Source organism: Oncorhynchus mykiss, chromosome 23 (assembly GCF_057628025.1).
Source record: "Oncorhynchus mykiss isolate SJ-2025 chromosome 23, ASM5762802v1, whole genome shotgun sequence".
In the NCBI taxonomy this organism is placed as follows: Eukaryota; Metazoa; Chordata; class Actinopteri; order Salmoniformes; family Salmonidae; genus Oncorhynchus; species Oncorhynchus mykiss.
The window spans coordinates 49,597,630-49,613,573 of NC_143044.1; the positions used below are offsets into that span (position 1 = coordinate 49,597,630).

General features: G+C 40.3%; 1 protein-coding gene across 10 annotated transcripts in view; it reads right to left on the reverse strand.

Moving 5' to 3' along the window:
• LOC110503044 (neurexin-1a) overlaps positions 1 to 15,944 on the reverse strand; it is a 747,078-nt gene that overhangs the window by 672,664 nt on the left and 58,470 nt on the right. The gene's annotated exons all lie outside the window — the stretch shown is intronic.

Below are 15,944 nucleotides of genomic sequence, written 5' to 3' on the forward strand. Positions count from 1 at the left end.
GTCCAAGAACACCAATACATTCGTGAAGAGGGCACGCCAAAACATATTCCCCCTCAGGAGACTGAAAAGACTTGGCATGGGTCCTCAGATCCTCAAAAGATTTTACAGCTGCAGCATCGAGAGCATCGGGTTGCATCACTGCCTGGTATGGCAACTGCTCGGCATCTGACAGAGGGTAGTGCGTATGGCCAAGTACATCACCGGGGCCAAGCTTCCTGCCATCCAGGATCTCTATACCAGGCGGTGTCAGAGGAAGGCCCTAAAAATTGTCAAAGACTCTGGCCACCCTAGTCGTAGACTGCTCTCTCGGCTACTGGATGGCAAGCGGTCCTGGAGCACCAAGTCTAGGTCCAAGAGGCTCCTAAATAGCTTCTACTGCCAAGCCATAAAACTCCTGAACAGCTAATCAAATGGCTACCCAGACTATTTGCATTGCCCCCCCACCCCTTCTCTCGAACGCTGCTGCTACTCTCTGTTATTATCTATGAATAGTAACTTTAATAACTCTACCTACATGTCCTGAATAACCATACTGCACCTAATATAACCATACTGTACTTAATATAACCATACTGTACTTAATATAACCACACTGTATTATAACCACACTGTAATATAACCATACTGTACTTAACATAACCATAATGTACTTAATATAACCATAATGTACTTAATATAACCATAATGTACTTAATATAACCATAATGTACTTAATATAACCATAATGTACTTAATATAACCATACTGTACTTAATATAACCACACTGTATTATAACCACACTGCAATATAACCATACTGTAATATAACCATACTGTATTATAACCATACTGTATGATAACCATACTGTAATATAACCATACCATATTATAAACATACTGTAATGTAATCTCACTGTATTATAACCATACTGTAATATAACCATACTGTATTATAACCAGACTGTATTATAACCACACTGTATTATAACCATACTGTAATATAACCAGGCTGTATTATAACCATACTGTAATATAACCATACTGTAATATAACCAGGCTGTATTATAATCATACTGTAATATAACCATACTGTATTACAACCATAATGTACTGAATATAACCATACTAGACTATAATCATACTGTAATATAACCATACTGTATTATAACCATACTGTATTATAACCATACCATATTATAAACATACTGTAATGTAATCTCACTGTATTATAACCATACTGTAATATAACCATACTGTATAATAACCATACTGTATTATAACCATACTGTAATATAACCATAGTGTAGTATAACCATACTGTAATATAACCATACTGTATTATAACCATAGTGTAATATAACCACAGTGTATTATAACCATTGTGTATTATAACCACAGTGTATTATAACCATACTGTATTATAACCATACTGTAATATAACCATAGTGTAATATAACCATACTGCAAATATAACCACATTGTATTATAACCATAGTGTATTATAACCATACTGTATTATAACCATAGTGTATTATAACCATACTGTATTATAAACATACTGTAATATAACCATACTGTATTATAAACATACTGTAATATAACCATCGTGTATTATAACCATAGTGAAGTATAACCATACTGTAATATAACCATAGTGTAATATAACCATACTGCAAATATAACCACATTGTATTATAACCATAGTGTATTATAACCATACTGTATTATAAACATACTGTATTATAACCATACTGTATTATAACCATAGTGTATTATAACCATACTGTATTATAAACATACTGTAATATAACCATCGTGTATTATAACCATAGTGAAGTATAACCATACTGTATTATAACCATAGTGTAGTATAACCACAGTGTATTATAACCATACTGTATTATAACCATACTGTAATATAACCAGTGTAGTATAACCATACTGTATTATAACCATACTGTAATATAACCACACTGTATTATAACCATACTGTATTATAACCATAGTGTAGTATAACCATACTGTATTATAACCATAGTGAAGTATAACCATACTGTATTATAACCATAGTGTATTATAACCATACTGTATTATAACCATAGTGTAGTATAACCACAGTGTATTATAACCATACTGTATTATAACCATACTGTAATATAACCATAGTGTAATATAACCATACTGCAAATATAACCACATTGTATTATAACCATAGTGTATTATAACCATACTGTATTATAACCATACTGTAATATAACCAGTGTAGTATAACCATACTGTATTATAACCATACTGTAATATAACCACACTGTATTATAACCATACTGTATTATAACCATAGTGTAGTATAACCATACTGTATTATAACCATAGTGAAGTATAACCATACTGTATTATAACCATAGTGTATTATAACCATACTGTATTATAACCATACTGTATTATAACCATAGTGTATTATAACCATACTGTATTATAAACATACTGTAATATAACCATACTGTATTATAACCATAGTGAAGTATAACCATACTGTATTATAACCATAGTGAAGTATAACCATACTGTATTATAACCATAGTGTATTATAACCATACTGTATTATAACCATAGTGTATTATAACCATACTGTATTATAAACATACTGTAATATAACCATCGTGTATTATAACCATACTGTAATATAACCATACTGTATTATAACCATAGTGAAGTATAACCATACTGTATTATAACCACAGTGTATTATAACCATACTGTATTATAACCACAGTGTATTATAACCATACTGTATTATAACCATACTGTATTATAACCATACTGTAATATAACCAGTGTAGTATAACCATACTGTATTATAACCATACTGTAATATAACCACACTGTATTATAACCATACTGTATTATAACCATAGTGTAGTATAACCATACTGTATTATAACCATAGTGAAGTATAACCATACTGTATTATAACCATAGTGTATTATAACCATACTGTATTATAACCATACTGTATTATAACCATAGTGTATTATAACCATACTGTATTATAAACATACTGTAATATAACCATACTGTATTATAACCATAGTGAAGTATAACCATACTGTATTATAACCATAGTGAAGTATAACCATACTGTATTATAACCATAGTGTAGTATAACCACAGTGTATTATAACCATACTGTATTATAACCATACTGTAATATAACCAGTGTAGTATAACCATACTGTATTATAACCATACTGTAATATAACCACACTGTATTATAACCATACTGTACTATAATCGAACCGTAATATAACCACACTGTAATAAACATACTTTACTTAATATAACAATACTAGACTATAATCATACTGTAGTATAACCATACTAGACTATAATCATACTGTAATATGACCATACTGTAAAATAACCATACTAGACTATAATCATACTGTAGTATAACCATACTAGACTATAATCATACTGTAATATTACCATACTGTAAAATAACCATACTAGACTATAACCATGTACTATATCCATACTGTAGTATAACCATGTACTATATCCATACCCTGAGTATGAAACCGTCCCTCACTTGGATTTATGGGATACAGCCCAAATTAAAATGGGAGGAAATCATCGAGCAGATTTCACAATTTATCAGTCATCCCATTGGTCAGACTACCACAAAATGTGACAATTCACTCCCTATGCAAATGTGGGGTCTGAAACATGACACTTCAATTCAGCTCTTCTGACAGAGTGGTAAGGAGTGCAGACAGCCTTCTGGTGTTATAAGGCATGGGGACCATATGACGTACACAGAGCACTTTGTCGAACAAAATGTTAGTGTGAACCGGTCAAATTTCCCTATATAGGGGACTTCCCAACTAAGATGTTTAATTGTCTAGGTTGGGCTCTGCATCAAGAGGGGAGTGAGTGAGTGAGTGAGTGAGTGAGTGAGTGAGTTTCAACAGCATATGAAAATATGACTCGTGGCCTTCGGGGATTCAAATCCTGTAGCGCTTTTGCTCAGTTCTGCAACTCATGATTCAAGCGGTATTTATAATTTCTTTAAGGTATTGAGAGTTTAGCTGAAAGAGGAAGTTGGAGAAAGGATGGTGGAACAACAGGGACAAAATGGAGAGGAAAAGATGGAGAAGAGAGATAGAGAGGAAGAACATGAGGGTCCCTTTAAAAGACTGGTTTTGTCCCTCAGTCTCCTCAAGTTGGCAACAGAGAAAGGAGATGTTTGGCTGGGTTGAAAGTCTCCCAGTTAAAGACTGGTTCTGTCACTCAGTCTCCTCAAGTTGGCAACAGAGAGAGGAGATGTTTGGCTGGGTTGAAAGTCTCCCAGTTAAAGACTGGTTCTGTCACTCAGTCTCCTCAAGTTGGCAACAGAGAGAGGAGATGCGTGGCTGGGTTGAAAGTCTCCCAGTTAAAGACTGGTTCTGTCACTCAGGAGATGTTGGTCTTCAGCGTAATGACTTTTGGTGGAGGCCTACAGTGTGTGTGTGTGTGTATACCTCTTGAGACAAATTGCCGCTGACCCAGGTGTATATTCCAGGGCAGGGAGACTCGATTGGAGATGGACAATTCAATTTTCTTACAGGGAGCCTTGCCATTTCCCTGCATGCCTCATTGCAAACACATCCTTGGCCTCTACAAAACCCTGTTGAAACCTGAGGAAATGGTTTCAACGGGTTACAGAACTCAAAATCAATGTCTAACTACTTTCCAAAGAACCGTGTACACAATTGGGCTAAATTAAATTCAAGTTCAAAATTAATTTGAAATAATAATGAATGGTAGGACAAACCTCCTTGAGATGCCCTCGATTTCCAAGGCAACAGGTATAGGTTTGAATTGATTTACGGCATTGCACAGGCAGGAGGAGAGTGAGCAACAAAAATGTTCCTAAAAGATGACTTGCTGCGTTGAAACTACTCTTTCTTCTTTCTGCTCTGTCTGTCTCACATGACACAGTGAACAGCCCTACTGTCTGTCTCACATGGCACAGTGAACAGCCCTACTGCCTGTCTCACATGGCACAGTGAACAGCCCTACTGTCTGTCTCACATGGCACAGTGAACAGCCCTACTGTCTGTCTAACATGGCACAGTGAACAGCCCTACTGTCTGTCTCACATGGCACAGTGAACAGCCCTACTGTCTGTCTCACATGGCACAGTGAACAGCCCTACTGTCTGTCTCACATGGCACAGTGAACAGCCCTACTGCCTGTCTCACATGGCACAGTGAACAGCCCTACTGTCTGTCTCACATGACACAGTGAACAGCCCTACTGTCTGTCTCACATGGCACAGTGAACAGCCCTACTGCCTGTCTCACATGGCACAGTGAACAGCCCTACTGCCTGTCTCACATGGCACAGTGAACAGCCCTACTGCCTGTCTCACATGGCACAGTGAACAGCCCTACTGTCTGTCTCACATGGCACAGTGAACAGCCCTACTGTCTGTCTAACATGGCACAGTGAACAGCCCTACTGTCTGTCTCACATGGCACAGTGAACAGCCCTACTGTCTGTCTCACATGGCACAGTGAACAGCCCTACTGCCCTACTGTCTCAAATAAAACTGTGAAGGACCTCGGCGTTACTCTGGACCCTGATCTCTCTTTTGAAGAACATATCAAGACCATTTCAAGGACAGCTTTTTTCCATCTACGTAACATTGCAAAAATCAGAAACTTTCTGTCCAAAAATGATGCAGAAAAATGAATCCATGCTTTTGTCACTTCTAGGTTAGACTACTGCAATGCTCTACTTTCCGGCTACCCGGATAAAGCACTAAATAAACTTCAGTTAGTGCTAAATACGGCTGCTAGAATCCTGAATAGAACCCCAAAAAATGATCATATTACTCCAGTGCTAGCCTCCCTACACTGGCTTCCTGTCAAAGCAAGGGCTGATTTCAAGGTTTTACTGCTAACCTACAAAGCATTACATGGGCTTGCTCCTACCTATCTCTCTGATTTGGTCCTGCCGTACATACCTACACGTACGCTACGGTCACAAGACGCAGGCCTCCTAATTGTCCCTAGAATTTCTAAGCAAACAGCTGGAGGCAGGGCTTTCTCCTATAGAGCTCCATTTTTATGGAACGGTCTGCCTACCCATGTCAGAGACGCAAACTCGGTCTCAACCTTTAAGTCTTTACTGAAGACTCATCTCTTCAGTGGTTCATATGATTGAGTGTAGTCTGGCCCAGGAGTGGGAAGGCTCTGGAGCAACAAACCGCCCTTGCTGTCTCTGCCTGGCCGGTTCCCCTCTTTCCACTGGGATTCTCTGCCTCTAACCCTATTACAGGGGCTAAGTCACTGGCTTACTGGGGCTCTCTCATGCCGTCCCTGGAAGGGGTGCGTCACCTGAGTGGGTTGATTAACTGATGTGGTCATTCTGTCTGGGTTGGCGCCCCCCCTTGGGTTGTGCCATGGCGGAGATCTTTGTGGGCTATACTCAGCCTTGTCTCAGGATGGTAAGTTGGTGGTTGAAGATATCCCTCTAGCGGTGTGGGGGCTGTGCTTTGGCAAAGTGGGTGGGGTTATATCCTTCCTGTTTGGCCCTGTCCGGGGGTGTCCTCGGATGGGGCCACAGTGTCTCCTGACCCCTCCTGTCTCAGCCTCCAGTATTTATGCTGCAGTAGTTTATGTGTCGGGGGGCTAGGGTCAGTTTGTTATATCTGGAGTACTTCTCCTGTCCTATTCGGTGATAAGAGATAAGAAAATATTTACTAAATAAAGTAAAGTAAAAAATATAATATGAAGTAACACAATAAAGTAACAATAAAGAGGCTAAATACAGGGAGTTCTGGTATCTAGTCAATGTAAAGGGGTACAGGTAAGTCGATGGAAACTGTACATGTAGGTAGGGGTAAAGTTTCTGTGGTATAATTCCAGGCGCCTAAGGATAATAAGATAAGATCTTGTAATGTGCATGATGGCAATTCTCCTTCACAGTCAAGGCACAAGGTCAACCATTGAAACACCAGGAAGACAAATGAAGAAAAAGGGGAAGAAACAAGAAAATAAAAGGTTAGATTCCTATCCAGGTATACAGTAAGTGGAGGTTAGATTCCTATCCAGATATACAGTAAGTGAAGGTTAGATTCCTATCCAGATATACAGTAAGTGGAGGGGAGATTCCTATCCAGGTATACAGTAAGTGGAGGATAGATTCCTATCCAGATATACAGTAAGTGGAGGTTAGATTCCTATCCAGGTATACAGTAAGTGGAGGTTAGATTCCTATCCAGATATACAGTAAGTGGAGGGTAGATTCCTATCCAGGTATACAGTAAGTAATACAGTAAGTGGAGGATAGATTCCTATCCAGATATACAGCAAGTGGAGGGTAGATTCCTATCCAGGTATACAGTAAGTAATACAGTAAGTGGTGGATAGCTTCCTATCCAGATATACAGTAAGTGGAGGATAGATTCCTATCCAGGTATACAGTAAGTAATACAGTAAGTGGAGGATAGCTTCCTCTCCAGGTATACAGTAAGTGGAGGATAGATTCCTATCCAGGTATACAGTAAGTAATACAGTAAGTGGAGGATAGCTTCCTCTCCAGGTATACAGTAAGTGGAGGGTAGATTCCTATCCAGGTATACAGTAAGTAATACAGTAAGCGGAGGATAGCTTCCTATCCAGATATACAGTAAGTGGAGGTTAGATTCCTATCCAGATATACAGTAAGTGGAGGATAGATTCCTATCCAGGTATACAGTAAGTGGAGGATATATTCCTATCCAGAAATACAGTAAGTGGAGGGTAGATTCCTATCCAGATATACAGTAAGTGAAGGATAGATTCCTATCCAGATATACAGTAAGTGGAGGGTAGAGTCCTATCCAGGTATACAGTAAGTGGAGGATAGATTCCTATCCAGATATACAGTAAGTGGAGGTTAGATTCCTATCCAGACATACAGTAAGTGGAGGCTCCATTTTTTTCAATTTTTGTTCAGATTCTTCCTTTATTTTCAGGGCAGTGTCACAATGTGAGTCCCAAATGGCACCCTATTCATATAGGTCTCTCATCAAAAGTATTGCAATATACAGTATAGTGGATAGGGTTCCATTTGGGGTGCGAAAACAGGCATCGACCAGGAGTATTGATCCACACCAGTCCGAGCTAGGAACCAGTCCGAGCTAGGAAGAGGCAGCCGAGCTGCTCTCATAACAATCCAACATTATATTTACTTTGTGCTACAACTCTTCTATTCTCACTCTCTCTCCTGTTTCCTCTCCTTTAGGGTTAGGAGGAGAGGAATTTATATTATTGTCATCAATATACACTACATATATTTTAACCCTTGTGCTTTGCTGAGTAAAAAATAAGTACATTGTGGTATGGGTCAGATTGACCCGCACAGTTACACACTCAAGACAGACAAAGAATCAAATAAAAACAGCCAAAACTTTATTTTGTCAGACCTTTCAGAAAGAAGAAATAACAAAAACATTTGATAAAAAAAAAACTCTGATTTTTTGTTAAAACATATTTCCTTTCTCACAATCATTTTCTGTTTGGAGCTCATTTTGCAGTGTCTGTGTCAGAGATCTGCTGCTCAGTACGAAGGAGAAGCTGGGAAAGCTCCTTTTCACCCAAACATAATTAATAAAGTGCAACCACAACCAGGCAAATCAAAATACTTCAAAGACACGTTTTTATTTTGGACCAGTGCAAATATCTATACACATAAAACCTCCGGGTCAAAATGACCAACAATATCATGCTTGTATTCACAATCTACACAGATATTCCACAACACATCAGTGTCCACATTTTGAAGTTAGGTTCATGACCCTAAATGGGGAAAAGTAATTTAATTTCATGGAGAAAGAGAGATTAACTAGTATTTTAGACAACTCAAAAGTGGAAAGGACACGTAACATAATAGGAGGGTTAAGAGGGGGCCATTCAAAAACAATCATTGAAATTATGTGAAGTAAATTGTGTCGGCCTGGAGTTAGAATGGAGCTAATGTAGCAGTCTTTAGCTTCACAAGGATGTGTGCATGTGTGTGTGGCTGAATGAGATATCGAGTATCCCAGTATCTCCTCCCTCTCCCTCTCAGCACCACTCAAGGAGTCAGTATCTCCTCCAGGAGTCAGTATCTCCTCCAGGAGTCAGTATCTCCTCCAGGAGTCAGTATCTCCTTCCTCTCCATTTCCCTCTCTTTCTCAGCTTCAGTGTTTGTTTAACACCACCTCCGAATCTATCAAATCAATGTGCCTTGCTAGATAGAGCGAAACACTGCTCTGGTTATAGAGTAGGAGCAGGTACAGTAGGTACAGGAAGGTAGGAATGGTAAAACAGTGCAAGCATCAAATTGCTCAGACCTTCCTTTTCTTTCATTATCTCTGAATTGGAGGTTGACGATGTAATCAACATGGGACCCATGGGGTTCAGAAGCACTGAAGGCATCACACATACCACACTGACAGTGGTAGGAAAAAGTTCTTAAATATTAAACCACCCAACTATTCTGTATTAGAGTAACATCATGAAGACCACTGCTGTTTTCAGCCAGAGCACTAAAGACTAACTCCCACTTCAGAGGGAAACTCTCCAGGTTCCCTGTTACGCACACTGTGTTCTCTTCATCCTTACAAAGAAAATACCAGCCAATTAAAATATGAAGTGAGATTTAAGGATTCTTCTGAGACCATACCGCTACTGCAACAAGGACCTTTAGGAAGAATAGGGGGATTTGAGTGCATACGGTACTTAAGCAAAATCAAGCCATAGTCCGAGATGACAACTGTAATCCCCATCAACAAGCCACTATGCAGAACAATATCATTGATGCAAAGCTTTCAAAATAAATTTAACAGTGTCTGCGTCCAAAATGAAACTATTTCCTATTCAGTGCTACATTACTTTTGACCATTTCCCATAGGGCTCTGGTCAATAGTAGTGCACTATATAGGGAATAGGGTGTCATTTGGGACGAAAGCCAGTAAAACGTTGAGAGGGTTCTAGTTTAATCATTCCGACGGATTTGGACTCAAATGGACAGGCCGACTGAAAGGTCATAATCGCTAATAGCCTTTACTATGACAATGAGGTCCTGAATATTTTGAAATATATAGTCAGTTACAGTTTCTTCATTTCTTTATTATTTTTTATGTGCTCATGAACTGCATCGAATATAAGAGCTCAGTCTCAGAAGACACCATATATAGAGATTGGCAAAGTACACATTTCCTAGGTCCTCCAGTTAGGTGAGAAGCCGGTTCAGATCCTAGTTCCTCCAGTCGGGTTTATATTGAGAAGCCGGGTTAAGTTCCTAAAGTTAGGTTAATGTTGAGAAGCTGGTTCAGTTCCTAGTTCCTCCAGTCGGGTTTATGTTGAGAAGCCGGGTTAAGTTCCTAAAGTTAGGTTTATGTTGAGAAGCTGGTTCAGTTCCTAGTTCCTCCAGTCGGGTTTATGTTGAGAAGCCGGGTTAAGTTCCTAAAGTTAGGTTTATGTTGAGAAGCTGGTTCAGTTCCTAGTTCCTCCAGTCGGGTTTATATTGAGAAGCCGGGTTAAGTTCCTAAAGTTAGGTTTATGTTGAGAAGCTGGTTCAGTTCCTAGTTCCTCCAGTCGGGTTTATGTTAAGAAGCCGGGTTAAGTTCCTAAAGGTAGGTTTATGTTGAGAAGCTGGTTCAGTTCCTAGTTCCTCCAGTCGGGTTTATGTTGAGAAGCCGGGTTAAGTTCCTAAAGTTAGGTTAATGTTGAGAAGCTGGTTCAGTTCCTAGGTTTAAGTTTATAGTTCCTACAGTTAGGTTTATGCTGAGAAGTGTGACATATGGGAGATTTAGAATGTCATGATTCATCCATCAGTCTACTACAGCAACATCCACACCAGAGCTACAACTGACACTACATACCAGCATTGCATTTTTCTCCATAGACACATATATCATATTGATGTTGTAGTTCTCAACATTCCACCATAAGCATACACTCAATCTCCTCTCTCACAACAGTCAAGGCTTTCTTTTCAAAACAAGTCGTGAGTCTTTAGAGTGATCTAAGAGCGGGAAAATAAGAAACTTAAATATATAAAAAAGCAATTTCAGATAAAACAAAATAGGTCAAGCAACATTTTCTGTAACAAAACCATCCGTAGAGTTGAAAATGGGATGGAAATCCATTTAACTAAAATTTCTCAATCAGTACATGGGAATTTAACAAAAGTTATTTCTATGTGCACTAAATCATCACACACAGCTTTTTATCTGCAACAAGTCAATTGGTTGGAAATACATCTCTGGTGGGAAAATGTGCATATTTTTTCATGCCGATTGTTTTATATTGGCATGAAATCTGTTGCCAATTGGATGGAAACCTAGCTAGTGACTAGAAAAAAAGTATTAAAAAAAGATCATAACCATCAAAAGCAAATGAGACAATTTTTTGAAACTTCGTTTATTAGCAAAAGGCCAAGTAGTTCCTCTAGCATATTATGTGTGCTAGCCTGGCCCTACTGCTTGTAGGGCATATTATGTGTGCTAGCCTGGCCCTACTGCTTGTAGGGCATATTATGTGTGCTAGCCTGGCCCTACTGCTTGTAGGGCATATTTATGTGTGCTAGCCTGGCCCTACTGCTTGTAGGGCATATTATGTGTGCTAGCCTGGCCCTACTGTTTGTAGGGCATATTATGTGTGCTAGCCTGGCCCTACTGCTTGTAGGGCATATTCTGTGTGCTAGCCTGGCCCTCCTGCTTGTAGGGCATATTCTGTGTGCTAGCCTGGCCCTACTGCTTGTAGGGCATATTCTGTGTGCTAGCCTGGCCCTCCTGCTTGTAGGGCATATTCTGTGTGCTAGCCAGGCATAGCCCTCCTGCCTATGGGGCCTGTTAACCTGGCCTTCCTGTGTGTGCTAGCCTGGCCTGCCTGGCCTGTTTTGTGTGGAAGCATGGCCTGCCTGGCCTGGTCTGTGTGCTAGCCTGGCCTGCCTGGTCTGGTCGGTGTGCTAGCCTGGCCTGCCTGGTCTGGTCTGTGTGCTAGCCTGGCCTGCCTGCCTGTTTTGTGTGCTAACCTGGCCTGCCTGTTCTGAGTGCTAACCTGGCCTGCCTGTTCTGTGTGCTAACCTGGCCTGCCTGTTCTGTGCGCTAACCTGGCCTGCCTGGCATGTTCTGTATGCTAGCCTGGCCTGGCCCTCCTGCCTGAAAAGCCTTTTAAGCCTCACATGGCTCTTGGTTGTGGTGACAGCAATTAAATGCACTGTTGCTGGCAGGCTATTGGTGTGGTATTATGACGTATCCACTTCCCTAGGCTGTATTCCAAATGGTAACCTATTCCCTATATTGTAATACTTTTGACCAGGCTGTTATTTGGGACGCAATCAATGGAAATTAGGTTCTTAGACTCTAAGGGCAGCTTCACCAACATCAGAATCTGAATATATGTAAATGTTTACCTCACAAAGGACCTCCACATCTCAACAAACTGTGAAGTTAAACCGCACTACCAGGGCGTAAAGGAGTTGGAGTAATAGGACATTCTCAGAAGTTGTAACTACATTATTACAATGACCAAATAACTGCTAGTATCTGAATGGATAATGTAGGGGCCTAGCTAAAGGCTGTGCAAACATGTTGTACTACCGTTATCAGATTAGATAAAACCAGATGAAAGGGCTGGATCTTCACAGCCTCACAACCCTGTACTGTAGATGCGATCCTACACCTGTTCGCACACCCTGTATGAGACAGAGGACACACTCCATGGTGAAAGCCCAAAATTAGACTCAGTGTGTTGTGTCAGTTTTCTGCTATGTCAACACTTCTCTCCATCTCTCCCCATGGCTCGCCTTCTGCCACCTCCAGGCTAGTAATATCTGCGTTCCAGGTGGCATCCTATTCCCTTTATAGTGCACTAATTTTGACCAGAGCGCTGGTCAAAAGTAGTGCACTATTTAGGGAGTAGGGTGGTATTTAAGATGGTGACATCTGCAGTTGGCACACAATATGCTGCTTAAGGACAGGGTCCAAAGAGCGTATACAGTATATTTCAGTGACAACGCAAGGCACAGCTAGTGTCCAGCTAGCCGTGTGTATAGTCTACAGTACGTCACATCCTGATGAGCTAGCCGTGTGTATAGTCTACAGTACTTCACATCCTGATGAGCTAGCCATACGTATAGTCTACAGTACGTCACATCCTGATGAGCTAGCCATACGTATAGTCTACAGTACGTCACATCCTGATGAGCTACCCATACGTATAGTCTACAGTACGTCACATCCTGATGAGCTAGCCGTGCGTATAGTCTACAGTACGTCATATCCTGATGAGCTAGCCGTGTGTATAGTCTACAGTACGTCACATCCTGATGAGCTAGCCATACGTATAGTCTACAGTACGTCACATTCTGATGAGCTACCCATACGTATAGTCTACAGTACGTCACATCCTGATGAGCTAGCCATACGTATAGTCTACAGTACGTCACATCCTGATGAGCTAGCCATACGTATAGTCTACAGTACGTCACATCCTGATGAGCTAGCCATACGTATAGTCTACAGTACGTCACATCCTGATGAGCTAGCCATACGTATAGTCTACAGTACGTCACATCCTGATGAGCTAGCCATACGTATAGTCTACAGTACGTCACATCCTGATGAGCTAGCCATACATATAGTCTACAGTACGTCACATCCTGATGAGCTAGCCATGTCTATAGTCTACAGTACGTCATATCCTGATGAGCTAGCCGTGTGTATAGTCTACAGTACGTCACATCCTGATGAGCTAGCCGTGTGTATAGTCTACAGTACGTCACATCCTGATGAGCTAGCCATACCTATAGTCTACAGTACGTCACATCCTGATGAGCTAGCCGTGCGTATAGTCTACAGTTTGTCACATCCTGATGAGCTAGCCATGTGTAGTCTACAGTTTGTCACATTCTGATGACCTAGCACATCACATCCTGATGACCTAGCCGTGCGTATAGTCTACAGTACGTCATATCCTGATGACCTAGCCATGTGTATAGTCTACAGTTTGTCACATTCTGATGACCTAGCACATCACATCCTGATGACATAGCCATGCGTAGTCTACAGTACGTCACATCCTGATGAGCTAGCCATACCTATAGTCTACAGTACGTCACATCCTACAGTTCTGAAGCCGTAGACCTACAGTACACCTCATGACTCTTTGGTTTAGACTTGACATATCCTTAAAATTTTATTTTTCTGCGTAAAATGTGGCAAGATGCCAAGGTGTCGGTGTTACAAACATGTCATGGTATGTGTAATTATCACAAAAACCCAACAAAAGAACCTTCATCCGAGTGGCACAGCGGTCTAAGGCACTGCATCTCAGTGCTAGAGGTGTCACTACAGACACCCTGGTTTGAATCCAGGCTGTATCACAACCGGCTGTGATTGGGGGTCCCATAGGGTGGCGCACAATTAGCCTTGCATCATCCGTGTAGGCCATCATTGGAAATAAGAATCTGTTCTAAACTGACTTGCCTAGATGAATAAAGGTTCAATTTTTTTATTTTTTATAATAGCTTGGTTCATGTAAGCAGCATTGCGCTATTACAACCAGACTTGAGCATTGGAAATCTCATCCCATTCCTAGTGCAGATACTCAAACTCTCTAAGCATCATTTCATTCAGTTTTAGAGGCAATATCCCATTCCTAGGGCAGATCGGAGTCTGAAAGCACCCTGTCATTCAGTTTTACAGGCATGAGGGATTGCCTGCTAACAGCTTAGCTTCCTCCACTGTCCGACTGCCCCATACTGGGCTCAAACCAGTGATCCTCTGCTTCGCAACACACATGACCGCCCTCCTTGAAAACATTCCAACGACTTGAGCCACCCAAAATTTACCGATTGGATAGCTCCATCCGTGACATTTCAAGATAGCGGTGGAGCGATCATAATGTTCGTTCTTAACTCTGTTACACTTGCAGACCAAATAGAATGTTGAAAATGATGTGTATAAGCAATGTCAGAAAAAGCTAATTTGACCTGTTCAATATTCAGAGAAAAGATCAAAACAAGATGGGCGCTAAAAAATGTAATCATCCAATCTCTATGAACGGCCACACAACCTGAACCGCCATTACCAAATAAATAGCACTTACCTTCGTGAAGGGTAGTTGATCTTTGCACTGTTGCCCTGAGTGATTAAAGGAAAGTCCAAAATGTCTACTCTGTGTGTGTTTTATATCCCAATCATGTCCAAGTGTGTGTAATGTACCTAGATATAAAATCACAGTGAAAAATATTGATGTACTGCAGGCAATGGAAAGATAGCTCCAAATCACAGATATCTGAAATGGTTCCGCATACATTTGATTAATTTATGGATATGGTGTCTACTTACCTGTACAAACTAATTTGATTTGACTTTCAATTTTCATTGTACCATGCTCATTTATTTTCATAAACACACCTCTTACCTGGCTTACTTAGACAGTAATGCTACAGTGTTCAGCCAGGTCACCCGTGATTACAAGTCAGTATTTGACGTCCATCCATGTCTGAGGACGTTGGGAGATGACGTGTAAACCGGCCACTAGGGGCAACAGTGAGCTCTTTTACTCTGTTGGCTCTTTTTTCAAGTAGGTTTTGTAAGCATCTGTCTCTAGTGCGAAAGGTTGCATGCTCAAATACAGCAATAGAAAGTTGTTTTTTTATATTTATGTTTTAAGCCTATCCCAAGGTTAATGCCTGAACTTAACCATAACCTTAAAAATGTGGAGATAATGTCTAAATGTTACCTTAAACACTTGATTTAAAAAACATTTGATAAACATGGATGAATGGCTAATTTTGCCGTGAGACTGAGAGCTTGTTGACAATATTACAGGTGATTACAGGTGATAACATGAAAATAATTTATTTAGAATGGAAATGGAACACTGGAATGGAATTTTACAGTCCCACGATTCCTATAATGTCAAAGATCATGCCTTCAA